Source organism: Callithrix jacchus, chromosome 14, assembly GCF_049354715.1.
Source record: "Callithrix jacchus isolate 240 chromosome 14, calJac240_pri, whole genome shotgun sequence".
Classification (NCBI taxonomy): domain Eukaryota; kingdom Metazoa; phylum Chordata; class Mammalia; order Primates; family Cebidae; genus Callithrix; species Callithrix jacchus.
Window position 1 is genome coordinate 49121460 of NC_133515.1, and position 22683 is coordinate 49144142.

General features: G+C 43.6%; 1 long non-coding RNA gene across 1 annotated transcript in view; it reads right to left on the reverse strand.

Moving 5' to 3' along the window:
• Positions 1–2568: 2568 nt before the first annotated feature.
• Positions 2569–22683, reverse strand: part of LOC144579160 (uncharacterized) — a 36534-nt gene continuing 16419 nt past the window's right edge. Inside the window, exons 5-7 of the long non-coding RNA XR_013526092.1 lie at positions 11365–11485; positions 6935–7028; positions 2569–4936 (exon numbers count right to left, since the gene is read on the reverse strand). This is a non-coding gene — a long non-coding RNA (uncharacterized LOC144579160). The remainder of the gene's footprint in view (positions 4937–6934; positions 7029–11364; positions 11486–22683) is intronic.

The following is a 22683-nucleotide window of genomic DNA, read 5'->3' on the forward strand; positions in this document are numbered from 1 at the left end:
CAGGAAAACTATTGCTCTGAGCAGCTGCCTCCCTGGATTGGCATGGGCTTCATGTCTCTCCAGCAAAAACGAAGGTCCTTGAAGCCAGGGGCTGTGTTTCTTCTCATCCTTAGCACCTAACACAAAGGCTATTAAAAGTTTATTATTGAAAAGAAGGTATGCAGAAGATAATGGAGGAGGGACAGTGCGAAAAATGGAAGCGAAGCATGTAATAGACAAGGTTCCAGCTCCTTCTCTCCCTTCATATCTGAGACAGTCATGGCCTCTGGGCTATAAGATCTCTGGGATAAAGAAAACCATGAACTTTCATCATAATCTTGCCGAAGCCACACTTCTCTGACCTTTAAAAATTCAATTTGAGGGTTGGGCACAGTGGCACGTGCCTGTAGTCCCAGCTACTCTGAGGCTCAGGTGGGAGGACTGCTTGAGCCCAGGAGTTCTGGGCTGTAGTGCACTATGCTGATCAGGTGTCTGCACTAAGTTTGGCATCAATATGGTGACCTCCCGGGAGCAGAGGACCACCAGGTTGCGTAAGGAGCGGTGAACCGGCTCAGGTCAGAAACGGAGCAGGTCAAAACTCCCGTGCTGATCAGCAGTGGGATTGCGCTTGTGAATAGCCACTGCATTCCAGCCTGGGCAACATAGCAAGACCCCATCTCTAAAAAAAAAAAAAAAAAATTCAATTTGAGGAGTTGGATGTGGTGGCTCATGCCTGTAATCCCAGTTACTTGGGAGGCTGAGGTGGAAGGATGGATGGCTTGAGCCCAAGGAGGTCAGGACCAGCTGGGGCAACATAGCAAGACCCTGTTGCTAAAATAAATGAATTTTTAAAGAGCCAAGCATGGTGGTACAAAGCTGCAGTCCCAGCTACTCGGTGGGAGGATCACTTGTGTCCAGGAGTTGGAAGATACAGGGAACTATGATCGTGCCACTGCCCTCCAGCCTGGGTGACAAAGCGAGACCCTATCTTAAAAAAGAAATCAGTGTGAAACTTAACAGAACTACAGTAAAAACTAAGTTTTTCCGGCCTTCTCCTAACTAGAAATATCTGGTTTACGACACATCGACTTTCCATGAAGATGATTTGTTTCTAGTGATGGTCTGAGACCTGAGGCACTGAAAGATTCTGAAATCCTGAAGACCTGGTCATCTTAGAAAGTCTGAGTTCCACAGCAGCCAAAATTGGGCTGGAAGTGTGTTTCTGTACATAAAAGTCTTCAAATGTTTGCTCTTTATTGGCCCAAATAATTGATTAACCTGAAGATCTCATTCCCCAATTATGTCAGAGATAAATATTGATCATATTTGGTGGTCAGGCTCAACTACGAGAGAAAATTTACTCCCTTCATTGCTCAAGTAAACATTCATGCTAAACAAATCTCTCCAAGACCGACTGCAGATGAAGGATGTTCAAGTTGAAACAAAGTGATGAAACTACATGAAAACACATGTCCCTTTTCTATATACATTTATGGATAGATGTCTTAGGAACTCAAGAAAATGCCTTTTTTCCCCAAAAAAATACCAACTCCCCTACGTTTTCTTGGCAGTTCACAATTAGAGTGCACTTGAGAGATTGAATTATTTCACTTCAAATATGTAGCAACACACTGTTTTCAGAAAACTGCTGAAGTCTGAGTATCAGCCTGTCTGATCATTTAGGGTCCCAGCTGTGCAATAAATGTAGGTTTATCCTTTTGGCCATTACAGAGACACTAAATTCAGAGCCAGCGTCCACCCAGAAGTTTTGAGTTTATTTGAATAACATTCTTATGCCTACAGGAAAATGAATGTCCATGGTGAACTGATGTGTAGGAAATTGTTAAATGTTGAGGGGCAGGATGGGGGATGGTAGAAGAGTTAGAAAAAACCCCCAAAACCCAGGGAGGTCATCACAGAGAATTAGGAAATCCAGATCTTTTCTTTTATAAGCCTCAAATCTTTCCGGGATTCCATCTGGCTTTCATTTCTAACCCCTTCTCTTCTAACAAAGAGAATAAAGATGGCTTTAAAACCAAATGTTAGCCCTTCCAGAAAAAGATTGAACAAGAGTTTCTCTCTTCCCTTCTTTCGCCTAGTAGCAGAATTTTCTTTTGCACTATTGAAAATGGCGTGGGCCACCTTTTCTCTAAAAACACACGAAGCTGATGCATAACTCTTTTCCAAATAATTAATCTTTCCAGTGGAATCTTTCAAAGCCCCACATTTCCTGTTATTCTATACAGCTGCAATTTGTAACTGGAGCTCCTGCCCAGTGTTCCACAGGCAAAATGCCAAATCCACTACATTTCACCTACTGAGGTGCCCTGCACAAATAATCCTTAACCACAAGTTAAACAGTTAGGTCCTGTGCTAGCTGAAAAGAAAAGCTCAAGAAACAAAAGACTTTTAACATACTTCTGTGTTAAAATTTTAGTGGATGCTCACTACGTTTTATTTTCCAACATCCACATCTGAAAGTATCACCAGTAAGCCACAATAAAAGATTTTTCAAAAATGAATTGGTTCTTGTGTTAGGCACCAGTAAGCCACAATAAAAGATTTTTCAAAAATGAATTGGTTCTTGTGTTAAGTGAATGTGAGTCATAAAAGTGATACCTTCTTAATTATCTGAAGGCCAGAAGCTGTGGCTGTGGTATCAGATCCACCTTATTTGCTTTCTTGTCTATAAGCTGGAAGGCGAGAGCCAAGGTTGGCTAAAGGGTAAGCTGGGGAGGCAGGATTTGTGGGGTTGGCAGGTGACCACATCCCATCTTCCCCTTGCACTTCCCCCATCCATTCACCCAGTTATCACTCCTCTAAGTTGCCCATGAACTGAAGTTCTCAAGATCACTAGGTTGGCAGGCTAAGGTGGGAGGATCGCTTGAGCCCAAGAGCTGAAGTTGAAGTAAGCTGTGTTTGTGCCACTGTACTCAAGGTTGGACGACAGAGTAAGACCTTGTCTCAAAAAAGAAAAAAAAAGATCACTAGGTTAAGAGTTTCTTTTTCAAATCCTTTCCATTCTCCTTAAACACCTCCCTACCCCAACCTCACATTTCTTTGTTTTTCTCCTGTCATCACAGCCTACCATTGAATCATCTCACATTTCTGCATGTGACCTGCCTTTACTTTTCAAAACTCAATGCCATGGAGCCAGGCCCCCGGCTTCCTGCTGCAGCCCCACCTTCCCTGGCGCCATCCCTACTTCCTGTCCTCCCATCCCTTGACGGATGCTTCCTGCCCTGAGGTCAGGCCCTGCACCTGTGTTCTAGATCCCAGCACCCAGAGCCCCACACTAGAAAATGTCTCCTCTCCCCTCTATTTCCAAGACTTCTCTGACACCTGAATCCTTCCTATTTACGTTTAAGCATGGTTGAGTCTCTCAACACAAAACAAAAACACCTTTCTCAACCCACAGCCCCTTCCTGTGACTATTCTTTCTTCTCCCCTTCCCAGTGAAACTTCTCAAATGGATTGGCTATACTCCACTTCAATTCCATCTGCTCCCCTCACTCCTCAGTCTCATCCCTTTGGCAAAAATAATTAATGACCACCATGTTGCTAGAAAGAACTAAGTCCTAACCTCCCCTGGCCTCTCTGGGACCATTCCCTCCTAAAACCCAAGTCCCTAGCCTTCAAGGACCAAGTGCCCTTTTCATTTTCCTTCTACCTCTTTGCCTACTCTTTCTTTTTCTCCTCTGCAGGCCCCATGTTCTCTACAGAGCCATTCAATGTCTAGGTTAAGCTTGCTTTTCTCATCTCTATGCAATCCCTGCGACCCACATCCACTGCTCCGATCATCAGACTCCTATATTCAGTTGCCTATGCCAAATCTCCAGTTGGGCTTTTCATAGGAACAAGTTCAAATCCCAAGGATCTTTCCTCCCAGACTTGACTCTTTACCTCAGATTATTTTTTATTTTTTATTTTTTTGAGATGGGGTTTCACTCTTGTTGCCCAGGTCAGAGTGCAATGGCGCGATCTTGGCTCACTGCAACCTCTGACTCCCGGGTTCAAGCGATTTGCCCGCCTGAGCTTCCCTGAGGAGCTGGGATTACAGGCATGAGCCACCACACCCAGCTAAATTTTCTATTTTTAGTAGAGATGGGATTTCTCCATGTTGGTCAGGCTGGTCTCAAACCCCTGACCTCAGGTGATCCCCCTGCCTCCACTTCGCAAACCGCTGGGATTATAGGTGTGAGCCACTGTGCCTGGCCTGACACTGCCATCCACTGGGCTGCTCAGGTCAGAAACTCAGACATCCTTGATGCCTTTCTCTATTTCTCAAATTCAACCTATCCCTCAATTCTGGCAATTTTACCTCCTAAACTTTCTGATGTCCATTCACTTTCTCTATCTCCACATTGAACTCCAGCCCCAGACACTGTCTTCTCTCTTTTGGACTATGGCAATACTCCCCCATGGGTCTCCCTACATCCTTTCTCAACCCTCTCTAAGCTGTCCCCCACAAATCATGTCACTCTTTTGCATGGAGTTCCTTTTTTTTTTGAGAGAGAGTCTCGCTCTGTCACCAAGCTGGAGTGCAGTGGTGCAATCTCAGCTCACTGCAACCTCCATGTCCTGGGTTCCAACGATTCTTGTGCCTCAGCCTCCTGAGTAGCTGGGACTACAGGCACATGCCACCACACCCAGCTAATTTTTGTATTTTAGTAGAGACGTGGTTTCACCATGTTGGCCAGGATTGTCTCGATCTCCTGATCTTATGATCTGCCCGCCTGGACCTCCACAAAGTACTGGGATGACAGGTGTGAGCCACCGCACCCGGCCTGCATGGAGTTCTTTAATGGTATGTTGAACACAAATCCTGCGTGTCTTCTTAAAGTCCCTTGACTGTGCCTTTTTCTCTCTTGCCTGGTCTTCCACCTGCACTTCCACTTCCAGGCTTGGATGAAAGCCACACTGCAGGCATGACCAGTGAGGGGCTAGGTGATGTGCCCTGGAAGGACACAGGAGTTAGCTTTTGTAGAATTAAACATGAACAATGGGCAATGCAAGATGAGAGAATACCAGGCTGCTAAATTATTCCTTCCTTTCTGCCTGCAAGAATTGCTCTGAGATATGACTTTCCTCATAAACTTTCTGGAGAAGTCCTGCGTGCTGAGCAAACACACCTGGTAACCAACCCTCTGTGTTTCCTTGCAGCTGCAGCTCATTGTGGTGCCACAACCAGAGTGATAACACAGCACTGCCTTGCTCCACATGTTTCCTCACTTTACGTCCCTTTTCCTCACCCTCCCTGTCCTGGCTCTTGTCATCACCACTTTGGTCTTTAACTAAGACTTTACTTCTTAGAGGTCTCAGACAAGACAAATGCTCAGGATAAAGATCATATTATCTATCCAAGGCTCTACACAAAGTGATTCCTGTGTACTTCATTCGTTTCTCTCATGTCTTACCACTTTCCTGCCTACTTCCAACGAGTTCTTTTTTCCTGCCAATTTGTCACGTGCCTTCCTCTCCACTACCCCTTGCTTCACCTGGCTAACACTTTTCCCACCAGATCTCAATTTCCACATGACTTCCTTCACTTCCTTTGGGAACCTTTCCAGCCCTCTCTCTGCTTTTGCCTCTCCAAATCTCCTAAGTTAGGGACTGTCAGTGCTCTAAGTCATTATTTTAATAGTGCCATTCCTTCCCATACTGACTGTAAACGCCACGTGAGCAGGGACAGCGTCTGCTTTTGCTCTCCCTGGCATCCCAGGCACCCAGCAGAGGAGTTTAACACTCAACAAACATATCTGAGTTAATGAACCCATGGGGTTCAACCTTATTGTCTTACAGGTGGAGAAGCTAAGATCAAAGAGACTAAGAGATTCATTCAAGATCAGACAGGTAGCTAGTGAGTGGTAGAACTCAGTTTTACTTTTTCCTTTTTAAATTAAGAGTTATTCTTCTCAATTTTGAAAAAGACATCTTAAACAGAATGGAGAATCCAGAAATACTTAAATACCTGCTTCAACATATAAAAAGTGCTCAGCTTCATTCATTCATAATAAAAGAAATGCAAATTAAAAGTAGGAAGTGGCATTTTTTATCTTTCTGATTGGCAAAATTCATAAAATTTGATAATTGCCTCTCTTGATGAGGACACTCAACAGTAAAGTTCCAAATATATAAAAGTAAATTTATGAGTGTGTATGGAGTGTGTAAATTGTTTTCCCTCATGTGGGACAGTCTGGCAACAGCTATTTGATTGCAGTAAGTACCAGATCACAAGGGCATATGCCTTCTGCAATTCAACCCAGCAGTTCAATTTTTAGGTGCTTATCCTGTAGATATATTTGCCCAGGTGGGAAGTAGTAAATGTACAAAGTTATTTATTGCAGCATATTTGTAATAGCAAAAGATTTAATGTGCATTATTTAAGGACTTAAGTAAATTGTTATTTTCATACAATGAAATATTTAGCTGTTTAAAAAGACTAAGGCAGCTCTATTTTTTGAATTCCATATTTCTATAAATGGAATTTCCCATACTCTTATATATGGAATATTTTATAGTCTTAGCATAGGAATATCCCATAGTCCCTTGTATTCCATATTTCTATAATAATATAAAACCCTTACCAAGATACATTAGGTGAAAAATAAGCAAGGTACACAGTCATTATATAATATGCCACAATTTGGGTTAAAAAATGAACAAAAACTCCAAACAAAATCAATTGAATTATAAACTAAATTGAGTGAGGGCAGTGCCTTTATACAGTTTGTCTTTCTTTGCACAGCAAATGCTTCAATTAATGTTAATTAAATGCTGTTTCTCTTAATATTTGTTGATTAATATCAGTAAGAACAAATGTCCTAAGTGATAAGGGAAGTGAGACAAAGGAAAAATAGACAAGTAGTCAATGTGTATACTTGTTAGCCAACTGGGTAAAATACGATCAAAGAAAAAAGTGCAATCTGATAGTCAGTATGATGGTTTAGGTCACCTGCAGGTTTTTCATTATGCAGCACGAATCAGCCATTCCGATGAGAATTGAAGAGCTCTGCACTCTCGATAGTATCAGCTCCCTTCTACCTTAACTAGAAAGGAACAGACACACTGTAAAGCTTTGCCTGCCAAAAGCTTATTGAGATCAGGTCTCTGTTACTGGTATGTCCTCTACTGGATTAACCCGATTTCTCACTTGTATACAACATCAGGCAAACCAAATGAAAAGATGCTTATGTATTGGCAGAGAGCTTTGCTCACACCAAAGAAACAGATATAATTTTATTAAAGCTAGGGTTTCATATTGCTGCCTGCATATTCTTTTGGAAGACGTATGACTATATAGCTTAGACCTGGGAAGTAATAACTGTGAAATCTAGCTGTTGCCAAAGTAAATATCTGCATGTTTTCCTGTCAAAATGCTCAGTGTGTGAGCTTGCTGTGCCTCAGTGGGGACGTTACTGCTACAGAGGCACTTATGTTATTTCTTTTCTGGATTTGAAGGCTTGTTTTCTGAATAGTATTTGAGTGTGTCAATACAAAAGATGCTTCCTAGTATGACAAAAGCTCAATGATATTTATAATATCAAGAAGCTGTTGTTTTCTTTTCCTGAAATCACTATATTAAAGGCAGAAAGAGTCACTAGAGAGCAGGCAATGTACTCTTTATAAAACTAGTGTTTTTTGTTTTTTGTTTTGTTGAGATGAAGTCGTGCTCTGTCTCTAGGCTGGAGTACAGTGGTGCGTTGTCGATCTCAGCTCGCTGCCACCTCCACCTCTTGAGTTCAAGCGATTCTCCTGCTTCAGCCACCCAATTAGCTAGGATTACAGACATGCATACCATGCCCAGCTAATTATTGTATTTTTACTGGAGACGAGGTTTCACCATGTTGGCCAGGCTGGTCTCGAACTCCTGACCTCAGGTGATCCATCCACCTTGGTCTCCCAAAGTGCTGGGATTATAGGCATGAGCCACCTCGCCCAGCCTACAGAACTAGACTTGATCCTTTGGCTTCATTATAAATAGACAGACAGACAGACAGACAGACAGATAGATAGGGTGTTGCCTCAATGTATGGAATAAAGGCTACAATTCTTAGCCTCTCTTGCAGCTAGATGTGGTTGTGCATTGGTAGGTAAGTGGTATTATATGGGTCTTTCAAGGATAATAAAGGAAGCTGAATCTGCCAAGATGACACCCTCCCCCCTTTTTTTTTTAATCCACTGGGGCTTGATAGCCTGTATTAGAATGCTGGAGTAATACTGAGATGAATAAGACATGGTTGCTATCCTTCAGACATTTACAATTAATCATACCCATAGAAGTATAAAAGTGCCAGAATGCAGACAAGATAAAGGAATTAATCCTGAATGGAGGAAACTCAGAAGTTTCCATTACACATACTGGCCGGGTGCAGTGACTCACTCCTATAATTCCAGCACTTTGGGAGGCTGAGGCGGGCAGATCATCCGAGGTCAGGGCTTTGAGACCAGCCTGGCCAACATGGTGAAACCCATCTCTACTAAAAATACCAAAAATTAGCCAGGTATAGTGGAGGGCACCTGTAATCCCAGCTACTCAGGAGGCTGAGACAGTAGAATAGTCTGAACCCAGGAGGCGGAGGTTTTGGTGAGCCGAGATCTCACCATTGCACTCCAGCCTGGGCAACAAGAGTGAAACTTCGTTGCAAAAAAAAAAAAAGAAGGTTCCATTACACATGCTATGTAATCTGGCCTTTGAAGAATGAATTATAACAGTAACTCAGATTTATTGAGGACTTACCATGTTCCAGGAAGGATGTGAAATGCTTTGCAGGTGTTATCTCATTTATTCTATATGGTAATTCTGTGAAGTAGGTAATATTGCTATCCCTTTTTACAGATGAAGGGACTGAGGGGCAGAGAGGTTTAATGATTTGCCCAGATTAGAGAGCTAGTAAGTGGCTGACCTCCCCGAAGTTGAAGCTCACCCACAGGGATCTGCTGCCTATGACTGAAATAGAGAGATGGGAAAAAAAAGTACAAGTCATCTGTTTTGATCATGCAGTCCAGTAGTGGTCAGTGCAGGCAATTCAATCCAAACTGGTTGTCAGGTAGCATGCGGTTATTCCTAAAGTTTGTTAGTGCATTTGGCAGAATGTCAGTCTTCAAAAATTTTTTTCTTTTAATCAAAGAAAAAATTAAAAAATTTACACACACAGTAACATATACCTAAAAAAGGCATATGGTAAAGAAACATGCCTAATTTCATTTTCTTAAAATCAGGGTTTCTCAAAGCTTATTTGACCACAGAAATTTTTTTCTATTTTGTATTATGAAAATGGAATACAAATAAGACTGGAGAATATAAGAGCATTATGGACCCATCACCCAGCTTCAGCAGCCATCACTAACTTATTCTGTCCTATTTGTTTTATCTATGATCAGGTTTTTTTCCTGGAGTGTCTTAAATGAAATTTCAGACAGCATGTTATTGTATAGTATGCATCTAACAAAGAGGAGATTTTCTTTTTTCTTTTCTCTGTTTTAATTTTGAGACAGAGTCTCGCTCTGTCACCCAGGCTGGAGTGCAATGGTGAAATCTCGGCTCACTGCAAGCCTCTCCCACATTCAAGCAATTCTCCTGCCTCAGACTCCCAAGTAGCAGGGACTGCAGGCACGTGCCACCAGGCCAGGCTAGTTTTTTGTACTTTTATTAGAGATGGGGTTTCACCATGTTAGCCAGGATGGTCTTGATCTCCTGACCTGGTGATCCACCCACCTCAGCCTCCCAAAGTGCTGGGATTACCAGCGTGAGTCACCATGCCCGGCTGACATTTTCTTACAAAAAGTGTCACTATCACATCTATCAAGATTAAAATAGATCCTTAACATAATTTAATACTCAGTTTGTAGTCAATATCCCTGATTTAAAAATCAGCCCTTTTTTTTTCTCAGTAAAAACCTTTGAAATTATTTGCTTATTCTATTCATTCAATTTTACAACCAAGTGCTGGCATCAACCAATCACATATTAGAAAAACTTGCAATCATTGGTAGTTATTTTCTAGGTCACTGCTAAAGAGCTAAAGCTCTGCTACCGTTTGAATATGTCCCCGAAAGTTCTTGAGTGTTGAAATCTTGATCCCCAATGCAGTGGTATTGGGAGGTGGGGCCTAATGGAAGATGATTGGGTCATGAGGGCATTGCCCTCATGAATGGATTAATTTTGTTATCTCAGGATGGATTTCTTATACAAGGATGAGTTCTCCACCCTCCTTTGCCCTTCTGCCATGGCATGACATAGCAAGAAGGTCCTCATAAGACACTGGCCCTTCAATCTTGGACTTCCCAGCCTCCAGAACTGTGAGCCAATGAATTTCTGTTCATTATAAATTACCCAGTATGTGGTATTCTGCTCATGCAACACAAAATGGACCAAGACAGTCCCTTATAATAATTCAGCTTGAACAATAAAGGACTGAATATATACAATCCTTCATTCTCAAGATTCCCTGTGGCTAGTGAAGAGACTAACTGGATTGTATCCTGTTTTTGGTTTTCATTTGAATTTCCAAACAGAAACAAAGTAGAATCCTTTTAGCATCCCAGGAATATGTGTGCCAAGGAACACGTTTTTGGAAACTGATTCAGACAAAATAACCAGTTGAAAGGAAGCTTCGCGTGGCCATTTTGGTATTTGATAGCTATATTTGGTATTTGAACTCTGAATATATAGGTTTTTCTTTTTCAAAGGCATCACATTCTAAAAGGAAGAGATCTGTAATCATTCCTGATTGTGATTCCTAGTAAATGTGTAAATTTAACACACACACGCACGCGCGCGCACACACACAAACACACACAAAATACTGCAAATCTTAGAGAAGCATGGTTGTAAATTTAAAATCAGGACAAAACAATGTGAGGCAAGTGACTAGGTTATGCAAGATCTATTTGAAGGCGATTAACGTAAAAGGGATACTTGCAGTATGGATCTGCAATGTGACAGAGTAATAAACCATACAGCACAGCAGCAATTTGGTTTCCCAGTCTATGAGAGCAGCTAAAATAAACACCTCGTACCAGTTCATTGCCAACTGAGTTTTCTAAATTAAAGAACCGATGAAATTATTTCATTAATGCTTCAATGACTAGCTAATATTTATATACCCCACAAGCACTGTACTCAAAATTTACAGTAGTAAAGCAGCCTGCAGCAACCAAAATATTGATTGAGTCATTAAAACTCAACGTTATTAACCCAAATACCTTCTTGCTTTGTACAAAATGAATTGTGAGGCCAGGGAATGCAATTTCTGAGACAATTACCAGGAATAGGGGCTCTAATGAGTTTATTGTTTTGCATAAATAAATAGCAGCTGCCTAATCTAGGCTACCAGATGAGTTTTGTTCCACACCCCAATGTTAATCAAAAGCGTTTCTTACTATGAGCACAGTTGATTCTTAACCTGAAGATAGACATGTGCACATTCCAAATGTGAAATTTGTGTTCCTGAAGCAGCACACATCCTCGGGCAAACATCAGTATCTGATGTCAGCTGTTAAGCTGCAGGAAGGAAAACAAATGTAAGTGTAAGCTAGCAAACAATGAAATGTATGTCTATTGCGGAAGCACTATATAGTCACTGGCTGGTTTGACACTGCAAGCAGAAACTCTCCTCAGCTTCAGGGTAAGCCAGGGAAGGTACTGGGGGTAGGGATTTGTACTTCCATAGTATGCTTCCTGTAAGGAGCCAGGCAACCCTTTCCCTATATAACTCAGGACACAGCCAGGCGGGGCCTAGTTAATTGCTGCAGGACAGGATAGACAAGAAAGAGGGCCTCAAAGCCAACTTTCTATCCGGAGTGGGGAGACTCCAGGGAGACAAAGCCAGCTGAAGTGACGGCGAAGCTATAGCTTGACAATCTGAAAAGTGTGGTGACAGCAAACTCTGGTAGTGCCAGCAGTCAGCATGAGGCAGTTTCACACAGAGCAGTGGAAGTGTCCCAACAGACAGCATGGTGCTCGATAATCCTGGAGGTGGTGATATTCAGAAATCCAGGAAGATATTTGTAGGTCAGCAGGATCCCAGGACCTGGGCACAAGCTGTAGAGAGGATTTATGGGTGGGTGGAGACCTAGATTATCAGAACAAGATAGAAGCACAGTGTTTTAGCTAGAGTATAAACTAGCTGCTGTGACAAAGAGATCTGATATGACATGGCTTAACTAATATAGAATTTTTTTTTTTGAGACAAAGTCTCACTCTGTCACCCGGGCTGGAGTGCAGTGGCATAATCTCGGCTCACTGCAACCTCCGCCTCCAGTGTTCAAGTGATTCTCCTGCCTCAGCCTCCCCAGTAGATGGGATTACAGGCAAGGACCACCACACCTGCTAATTTTTGTATTTTTTAGTAGAGATGAGGTTTCTCCATGTTGGCCAGGCTGGTCTTGAACTCGTGACTTCAGGTGATTCACCCACCCAGCCTCCCAAAGTGCTGGGATTACAGGCATGAGCCACCACATGCAGCCAACTAGTACAGAATGTTATTCCTCTCTTATGCAACACTGCAAAACAGGATGGACATCCTCAGCTTCATGAAATTCTTCAGGGAACCTGGAGCTCCTCCCTGCCTTACAGTTTCCATCCTTGTATCTAAGACTGTTGCTCCAGTTGTCCTCTTCTTGGTCACAGCTGGCTACCAGCACCCTATTGGAGATCCAGTGTGTGAGAAAAAGAATATGGAGGGAAAGAAACTTTATGCTATGGACTGAATGTCTTCCACCCAAAGCCTATTCTTATGTTGAAATCTTAATCCCTAAGATGATAGTATTAAGAAGTGGGGCCTTTGAGAGGTGATTAGGTCACAGAGTGGAACCCTCATGCTCGGAATTAGTACCCTTATAAAAGAGGCCAGAGAGAAACCCTTTGCCTCTTCCACCATGAGAGGACAAATGAGACACAGAATCTTGGACTTCCCAGTTTCTAGAACCACAAGAAATAAATTTCTGTTGTTTAAGCTACCATTCAACTTAGCAATCCTATTACTGAGTATAAACTCAAAGGAAAATAAATTGTTCTACCAAAAAGACACACGCACTTGCATGTTCACTATAGCGCTATTCACAATAGCAAAGACATGGAACCAATCTAGGTACCCATCAATGATGGACTGGATCAAAAAACTGTGGTACATACACACCATGGAATACCACTCCGCCATGAAAAAAACAAAATCCCCAGGTGTTGTGGCTCATGCCTGTAATCCCAGCACTTTTGGAGGCCAAGGTGGGCAGATCACGAGGTCAGGAATTTTTAGTAATTTATTTATCGTGGCCAAAACGTGAAACCCCATCTTTACTAAAATACAAAAAGTTAGCCAGGCTTGGTGGTGTGCGCCTGTAGTCCCAGCTACTCAAGAGGCTGAGGCAAGGGAATCACTTGAACCAGGGAGGCCAAGATTGCAGTGCACTCCACTGCAAGATGCCACTGCAGTCCAGCCTGGAGACAGAGCAAGACTCCACCTCAAAAAAGGAAAAAAAAAGAAAAAGAACAAAATCATGTCCTGTGCAGTAACATGGATGCCGCTGGAGGCCATTATTTTAAGCAAATTAACACAGGAACAGAAAACCAAATATCACATGTTCTCTCTTATAAGAGGAAACTACACACTGAGTACATATTGAATAAAGATGGGAACAATGGACAGTGCAAACTCCTAGAGGAGGGAGGAGCGTGGGCTAAAAAACTACCTATTGGGTTCTATGCTCACCACTTGGGTCACAGACTCTACCCCACATCTCAGCATCATGCAATTTATACATGTAACAAAACCGCACAGGTACCCCTTGAATCTAAAGCAGAAGTTGGAAAAAAATAAATTCAAAATGTATGTTGTTTACAAGCCACCCAGTTTATTATGGTGCAGTATGTTATTAGAGCAGTCTCAACTTACAAAGACATGATGTTGAAACTCAGGAAGCAGAAGTTACATCACTTCTATTCATTGGCCAAACCTAGTCACAGGGCTACTCTCAGTTGTAAGGGAAACTGGGAAATGTAGTCTCACCTATATGGTCATGTGTCCAGCTAAAATCCAAGGAGGAGGGTTGTATGGGTTTCCTGCCGCTGTTAAATAAATTACTAAAAACTTGGTGACTTAAAAGAACAAAAATTTATCCTCTGACAGTTCTGGAGGTCCGGAGGACAGAAGTCCAAAATTAGTGTCAGTACTGGGCCAAAAACCCAATGAGGGTTGAAGTCCTTCCAGAGGCTCCAGGGGAGAATCTCTTCCTTGTCTCTTTCAACTTCTGGTTGCTGCTGGCATTCTTTAGTTTGTGGCCACATCACTCCAGTCCTTGCCTCTGTGGCCACACTGTCTTCTCCTCTTCTGTCTGTGTAATGTCCTTCCACTTTTGTCTTATAAGGACATGTGTGATTGCATTTTTAGGGCCCATCTAACTATCCAGGATAACCTCCCCATTTTGAGATTTCTAACCACATCTACAAAAATCTTTTCTCCAAATGAGATAACATGGGATTTGGACCTGATATTCTGGGGGATCGTTATTCAGCCTACTGTGGGTACTCAATTACCAAGAGGAAGAAGGAAAGAATGGCTTCTGCAGTACCAGAAATCGACATCAGGGAACTCCTGTCATTGCAGTGAGCCTCACCCAAAGCTGAGTACCAAAGACTGTCTCCCACTCTTCAGGCTCTCCTAGTTGGGTTCTAGATTGGTATGGAGCCTGGGGGCAGGGATATGCCCTGGCTGGCACACATGGCCCTGCCATGGGGAAAGGAGGGCCACTATGCAGAAGAAGCAGGCAGCCAGGTAGTCAGTGCCTGGTAGACTCCATCAACTACAGCGAGAAAGCTCCATGAGTGTTACTCAAGGACACATGAGGTTCTCAGACCAATAAGTGCATATTGAGGCCTTGGCAAGGTTCTGTGAGCAGGTCACAGTCCCTTGAGACAGAAAGGGTGCCTTCCACCTCCATATCTCTTATCATCCTCACCCTCATTCCCCCAAAACACCAAACAGTCTAGATGCTTGGTAGTGGAACACAGAAATCCCCTTCTACCCACTTCCCCAATTCCACTCCCCAGAGTTAACCACTGTTAAGTCTGATCTTTCCTGATTATTCTGTTTATAAACACACACAAAGGAAAATATAGGGGTACCTGTTTGCATAAATGGAATTACGCCATACCTGTGTATTTTAGTTATTCACTTAATAATATATCATAGACATTGTTGCTTTTCAATAATAATAACAAATTTCGTGCTCAGTTGTGCCAGGCAAGATCCCAAGCCCTGTAATATTTTTTATTTCATGTCACTCTCTTAACCGTCTCATTAGGGAGGTGCTATTATATTCACCTCTTAAAGCTGACAAAACAGTCGCAGAGAGGTTAGGTGACTTGCCCAAGGTCACTCAGTTGGTAAGTTGTAGAGCTAGGATTTGAACCCAGATTGGTCCTACCAATCCAGGGAGGACCGACCTCAATTCTTGCCAGCTTCTTTTGCCATTGATGATGTTTCTGCCATACACCTTCTTGTAAGGCCTTGTCATACAGCCCTTCCACTGGGACTTCATCAGCTATTGCACCAAATAAGTTCAACGTTGGCATAACCACCTCTTAGATCTCCCTGGAAACCACTGTGTTCTCCCTGGCTACTGGACTGCTGACTGTCCTGTAGAACACTTGGCCCCAGCTGCCCTGGCTGGCTTGTGCTGGGAAGGGTCCTTCAATTCCATTCCAGAGGTTGTACCTGCCTTAGTACCAACTCCTTGCCTAATCTCTCAGCCTTCAGACTTGGGCTCCAAAGCCTTAGTTGGTTTGGCCAAGCATCTGTAGCCCCTGCTCAGATAACTTGACCATGCCTGGCATTTCTGCTTGAAAATATAGTCATGAACAGTGGCTTTAGACCTTCCCCTCGGGCTGAGTGGGCACTGCTCCTCTCTGCTGGTATAGCAAATACAAGGGTTTTGTGATGGTCAGGGGCCTTTGGAAACCTTTTGTCTTGGGTCTCCCCTTTGGCCTAGAGCAGGCAGCAAGGGCCTGGTGAGAACTCTGCTCCCCTTCTGAGGCTGTCACCGTGGAAACAGATGCCATCAAAGGGATGTATTCCCCTTCCTGCCTGTCCCCACTCCCCAGGTGCTCACTGCCTAGGTGGCTCTTTTCCTCCCATTGGCCCTCTTGCTTCCCTCCCATCAAAAACTTGTCTTGTGCACATGTAGGTCAAATGTCTATAACGTGGAACCCTGAGCCCAGACTCTCAAATCACCCTCAGGAAGAACAAGGACTTGGATGTGAGGGTGAATGGCCCCTGTTCAATGTCAGACACAGATGCTGGCAGTTGCTCCTGGGGTAGAGCGTTCTTTTTGAAGAATTTGAAGCTGGGGGTCTGGCCCTCGACCTTTGGAGGCTAAAGGCTGTCCCTGGGGGAGGACCAAATTAATGCTCTTAGGTGCCAGGATAAAGGCCTCAGCTGCCTGTCTCTCCTTGGTGCAGCTGCTCCTGGCGGGCCCTGCTTGTGTGCCACACCCTCCCCGAAGCTGGTCTCCCTGGTCAGTCGGGTTGCAGTCTTCGCCCTTTGGCCTAGTTGCAACAGGAGTTTCCACAGGCCCTAGCAGCCTGAGGGAGGAAAGTGCAAAGAAAAACAAAGGAGTTTCCACACACCAGCCACAAAGACACAGCACAGTCTCCGGAGGCAGCCCAGGTTCAGGTGGTTCTTTGTGAGCCTGTGGACACTTCCTGCCAGCCTGGGTCCTAGCTGCTCCGGGCTGCGCGGTGCTCCACGTCCCTCTACTCTGCCCACACTGCAGCCTCTCTCTCTCTGTGGTGATGCCATGAGTGGCAGGACACAGGGGGAGCACATCCAGGCCCTTGGTTGGGGTAAGGGTAAAGTTGGGGGGTGCCTACCCTACTGGCCTCCCTTCTTCAACTGCTCATCCCTCGAAGAGCAGGGAAGGGCCACCCCTCCTGGCTGCAGGCCCTGCCTGGACCTCGGCTCCTCCCATAGGCCAGCAGACCCACTGTGGCTCCCTGTCCCCCAGCAGCCTGTGTGTGCTGGGCTTAGATACTCACTTCCACACCTGAGTAACCCAAAGTCCAGAGCAGGATTCCAAGAGTTGCTGGGGCTGATGTTTTCAGAGTTCTGTCCACCTCTGGGTCCTGTGGCTCCTGCCTGTTTCCACACACTTGAGAAGAGCTCAGACCTTCATCCACAAACAGGCCTCCCACCCAAGTGTTCCATGAGCTTAGTCAAGTGTTCCGAAGGTGCAAGTGCCATGGGGAAGGGCCCATGTTGAAGCCTACTGCCTTTTGTTATCTGACAAGTTCTCCTCACTTGCCTTCCTTTTCCCCTTCCTCTCAGACCAAAACGAATCTCTGTCCTTGTTGTAGGTAAGCCATTTAGTGTCCACCTTTGGTAGCAGAAACAAGCTGTTGGGGTCACCCTCCATCCCAGTGGTTTATCAAAGTGTCCCTCCCAAACAAACACCAAACTCTCCCTAAGCATTTGGTGAATAACAATGTCTGCATTACATTTCACCTCCCAGCCCTGGACTTCCAGATGGGGAAAGCCAGGAAGATCCTGCTCCCTCTGCCCAGGACTGCAGGCTTCCTGTGGCAGCCCCCCTGAGCTGTGGTTCTCCAAGTGGGACCCTGGGACCAGCAGCTTGGCATCACTGGGGAACTTGTGAGAGGTATGGATTTTGACTCCACACCAGACCCACTAAACCCGAATCTCTGGGGTGGGACCCCACAATGTGTTGGAACAAGCCCTCCAGGTGGGTCTTATGCACACTCCAATTTGAGAAATGTGATCCTTGGACTCCTGATCCTCTCGCTATCCTTGGAGGAAACAGGTCCACTTCCCTCCTATCACAACGAGACTGAGGTTTCTCCCAGGTAGTTGTGTTTTGTCACTTTCAAGTAGGTGCTGTGGTCCACCTTTCTAGCCCATGCCCTCTGTCTTGGGCCATAAATCAAACTTTTCTATCATCTCTCATGAGAAGCCAGTTATCCACCAAATCTAAGTAGGAAAGAAGCTTAGAGTATTCACCCTCCCAAGGAGTACTGCTGTATTAAAAGGACAAGGAAACTATGTAATCTCAGGCTTTGGATAGAGGAAGTACTTAGGGAAGGCAACACGGTTTCCTCGCTCTTTGGAAGCCACCTAATTGAGAGGATTCCTTTGTTACCAGGAATGGGGACAGGCTGTGTGACTCTGCATGCTAAAGTCAGACTTCCATTAACCATAACCTTTTGGAACACAGAGCTGGAGTGGGAAGCAGTGCAGAAGTCAGATTTCCATTAACCATAACCTTCCTATTACACAGGGCCTCGAAAGCCATTTCTAGAAGCTGGACTTTGGGAGAGCCATGGAAGCCTTTCAGGCATAGATATGACATGCTCAGATTTGAATGTGGGAGATGGCTCTTCCTTGCAAAGAATGGATTGGAGAGGGATTGGATGAGATCAGAGACAGTGAATGCTTAGAAACCTGTTTGAGGAACAGGTGAGAGGAATTCAACAGTAGCTTGATTTAGGGCAATGGCAGTGGTAATGGGGAGAAGGAAACAGATTCTAGAGATGTTTAATGTGGTGGGAGAAGGAGAAAGAACACGCATATAAGACACTTATGATGTGCTAGGCACCATCTCAGGCACTGGACATTGAAAACTTACAATGACAACCTTATGAGGTCTGTACTATTATTTTAATTGTTATTTTAAAGATAATAAAGATGTGTCTTGCTATGTTGGCCAGGTGGGTCTCAAACTGCTGGGCCAAAGGGATCCTCAGCTTCCCAAAGTGCTGAGGATTACAGGCATCAGCCGCCATGCCTGGCCCAGTCTGGGCTATTATAATTCTCATTTTGCAGATGAGGAAACTGAGATGCAGAGGAGCTAAATAACATGCCCAAGTAGCTTCTGATTGAATGAAGGTATGAGAGACAGGGAAGACAGAGTCAAGAAGGGTGCTTAGTTTCCTACATCAGTACTGGGTGGATATGGTACTATTTATTAAGATTGGGAATGGGGGAGGAGAAACAGGATTTTGAGGAATGATCCAAGATGGCCGATCGCTAACAGCTCAGGACTGCAGCTCTCAGTCAAAGCGCAGAGAACTAGAGGACGCCACACTTTCAGACAAATTCTGGTCGCTCACGGAGCAGAAGATCCCCAGTGGAGGAACCACACGGGCGGCAGCTCTCAGAGCAGAGTAAACAGGGCTGGCTCCCCTTCTGACCGAGGTTTGGAGGACACACACGGGTCCCCAGCACAACTCCTGAGGCCAGCGCAGAGGCTGAGATGGCATCTCAGCGCGGCAGCTCTCAGCACAGAGTAAACGAGACTGGTTCCCCTTCTGACCGAGGTTTGGAGCCCAGGGAAGGCAGAGTCGCCTATTATGGACACAAGAAGGAAGCCAGACAGGAGAATCCTGGGCAGAAAAGCACCATCAGTCTTAACGCCGCCGTTTTGGCCCTGGGAACTAACAACTTGGACGTCCAATCAAGAGACCTAATCTGAAAGTTGGTAATTTCAAAGACGACAGGAGGATACACTTACAATGATGGGAATGAACCAGCGCAAAAAGGCCAAGAATACTCAAAATCAGAACGCCTCTCCCTCTAAAGATGATCACAGTTCCACATCAACAATGGAACAAGGCTTGACAGAGAACGAGTGCATCCCAATGACAGAATCACTCTTCAGGGAATGGATAATAAGAAACTTCTGTGAGTTAAAAGAACATGTTGTAGCCCAACGTAAAGAAACTAGGAACTTTGAAAAAAGGTTTGACGAATTCCTATTGAGAATAGACGACTTAGAGAGGAATATAAGTGAATTAATGGAACTGAAGAATACAATACAGGAACTCCGAGAAGTATGCACAGGTTTAAACACTCGAATTGTTCAAGCAGAAGAAAGGATATCAGAGGTCAAAGTCCAACTTAATGAAAGAAAACAAGAAGACAAGATTAGAGATAAAAGGATAAAAAGGAATGAGCAAAGTCTCCAAGAAATGTGGGACTATGTGAAAAGACCAAATTTACGTTTGATAGGTGTACCTGAATGCGACAGAGAGAATGAATCCAAGCTGGAAAATACCCTTCAGGATATTATTCAGGAAAATTTTCCTAAACTAGCAAATCAGGTCAATATTCAACCCCAGGTAATACAGAGAACACCACAAAGATATTCCTTAAGTAGAGCAACTCCAAGGCACATAATCGTTAGATTCACTAGGGCTGAAATGAAGGAGAAAATACTAAGGGCAGCCACAGAGAAAGGTCAGGTTACCCACAAAGGGAAGCCTATCAGACTTACAGCAGATCTCTCAGCAGAAACTCTACAAGCCAGAAGAGAGTGGGGGCCAATATTCAACATCCTCAAAGAACAGAACCTTCAGCCCAGAATTTCATATCCAGCCAAACTAAGCTTCATACCTGAAGGAAAAATAAAATCTTTTATGAACAAGCAAGTACTCAGAGATTTTATTACTTCCAGGCCTGCTTTACAAGAACTTCTGAAAGAGGCATTACACACAGAAAGAAACAACTAGTATTAGCCTTTCTAAAAATATACCAAAAAGTAAAGAGCAACAACATAAAGAAGAATTTACATCAACGAATGAATCAAACAGCCAGTTAACATCAAATGGCAGTAACCCTAAATTTAAATAGACTAAATCCCCCAATCAAAAGACACAGCCAAAACCCAATGGCATGTTACACCCAGACCTGTTTCACATGCAAGGATACACAAAGACTCAAAGGGATGGAGAAAGATTTACCAACTAAATGGAGAGCAAAAATAAATGAATAAATAAATAAAAAGCAGGAGTTGCAATTCTTGTATCGGATAAAATAGATTTTAAAGCAACAAAGATATAGTGGTAAAAGGATCAATGCAACAACAAGAGCTAACGATCCTAACACCCAGATACATAGAGACTTAGATTCAATAAGACAGAAAATTAATAAGGATATCCAGGACTCGAACTCAGATCCAGAACAAGTAAACTTAATAAATATTTACAGAGCTCTCCACTTCAAATACATAAAATATACATTCTTGTCAATACCACATCACACCTACTCATAGGTTTAAATGAAATATTGATTGACTATTATCAATACCCATTTTTTTTTTTTGCAGGATAAAGCAATATTTCTGTTCACCCTCCCTCTCTCTCTTCCTCTTTCTTTCTCTTCTTTACTCATTTTTTTTTCTTTCCTTCTCTCAAAAAAAGAAATCAACTTGTAAACCTCTAGATCCAGGTCGGCAATGTCTCTCTCATTGCTTGAATTCCTTCCTTTCCTTCCCTCCCTCCCCCCTTCCTCCCTTCCTTCCTTCCTTCATCCCTTTCTTCATCCCTCCCTTCCTCCTTCCTTCATCCCTTTCTTCCTCCCTCCCTTCCTCCTTCCCTCCCTTCCTGCCTTCCTCCCCTCCTAAAAAAAAAAAAAAAAAGATTGGGAATGGGGGAGGAGAAGCAGGATTTTCAATAGGGAAATAATGAGTTCTCCTTGAGCTTGCTGGGTTCTAGAGGTAGAAATATCCAGTCATATCTCCTTAATGTTCTCTTTTAAAGAAGCCAGTATGATGCAATTTAAACGTTTTTACCAAAGACAGTTATGATGAAAAAATATTCAGGTGTTCAGAGTGGGTGAGCTTCAGTGATGTGGAGTTACCAGTGCAGATTATTTTTAGGGCTCTAGGGCTTGGCTGAGCTTTGGGATTTCTATCCCTGAATTATAAAAGATAAAGTCTTTGTCTTTTCATGAGTAGCCACCACCTCAGAGCATTTAATTGTCTTGTTTTTCATATAAAGGATTCTTCACCCAAGAGATCAGAATGAATCAAGTAACTATGTATTTAGACAGTTTCTAAAAATCTGTAGTTTAACCCAAGAGACCAGAAAGGTTCCTGTCTCCTGGTAAACAACACTTAAAACGGTATATTAAAATGTTTATTATGTATCTGATTGGTCCACAGAGTAAGTATGCATTTTAGGAATATTTTTAAACATGTGTTCTATATCCCTCAGCACAGTTTCAATCTATCAAGTAACTGAATACTTAGAACATGTGTTCTGCATAGTAAGAGTCATTTTATAAATTCCCATTAAAGGGAACTAAACTAAAAGGCATCAGCTGAAGCCCATTTTTCAGAAGTGTTTATGCTGACCAAATGTAGACAAAGGAAAACAAAACCATAAAGATAAATCGTCCACCATGGAGTCTCCCTCCCTGGCTGGGTAATAGCTGAGGGGTGATCTGAGACTATGATGAGCAAACTTTGGGGGTTTCTTGTAGTTAGGTTACAAGATGTGTGGTGGTGGAGGGGATGGGGAAAGGGAGGAGGGTTATAGAATAGGTATAGGTTATAGTATAGGTGTAGGTTATGGCCGTGAGGGAAAAATTCACACTTCCCTGAAGGGAATGAAAAGTGGGTATTCTCTTGGCTGGTTGGCAACTGGAAAGGAGTGAGCCAAGGTCCAGCTCTCTCTGGTGTGGTGTGTTGGCCAAGAAGTTGGAGCATAGGTAAGGTGAGTTGGGCACTCATGGGGGCCACAACAGAAGGAGGGGCGGGGGCCGGACTCAGTGGCTATAATCCCAGCACTTTGGGAGGCTGAGGTGGGTGGATCACTTGAGGTCAGGAGTTCGAGACCAGCCTGGCCAACATGGCGAAACTCCGTCTGTACTAAAAATACAAAAAATTAGCCGGGTGTGGTGGCACATGCCT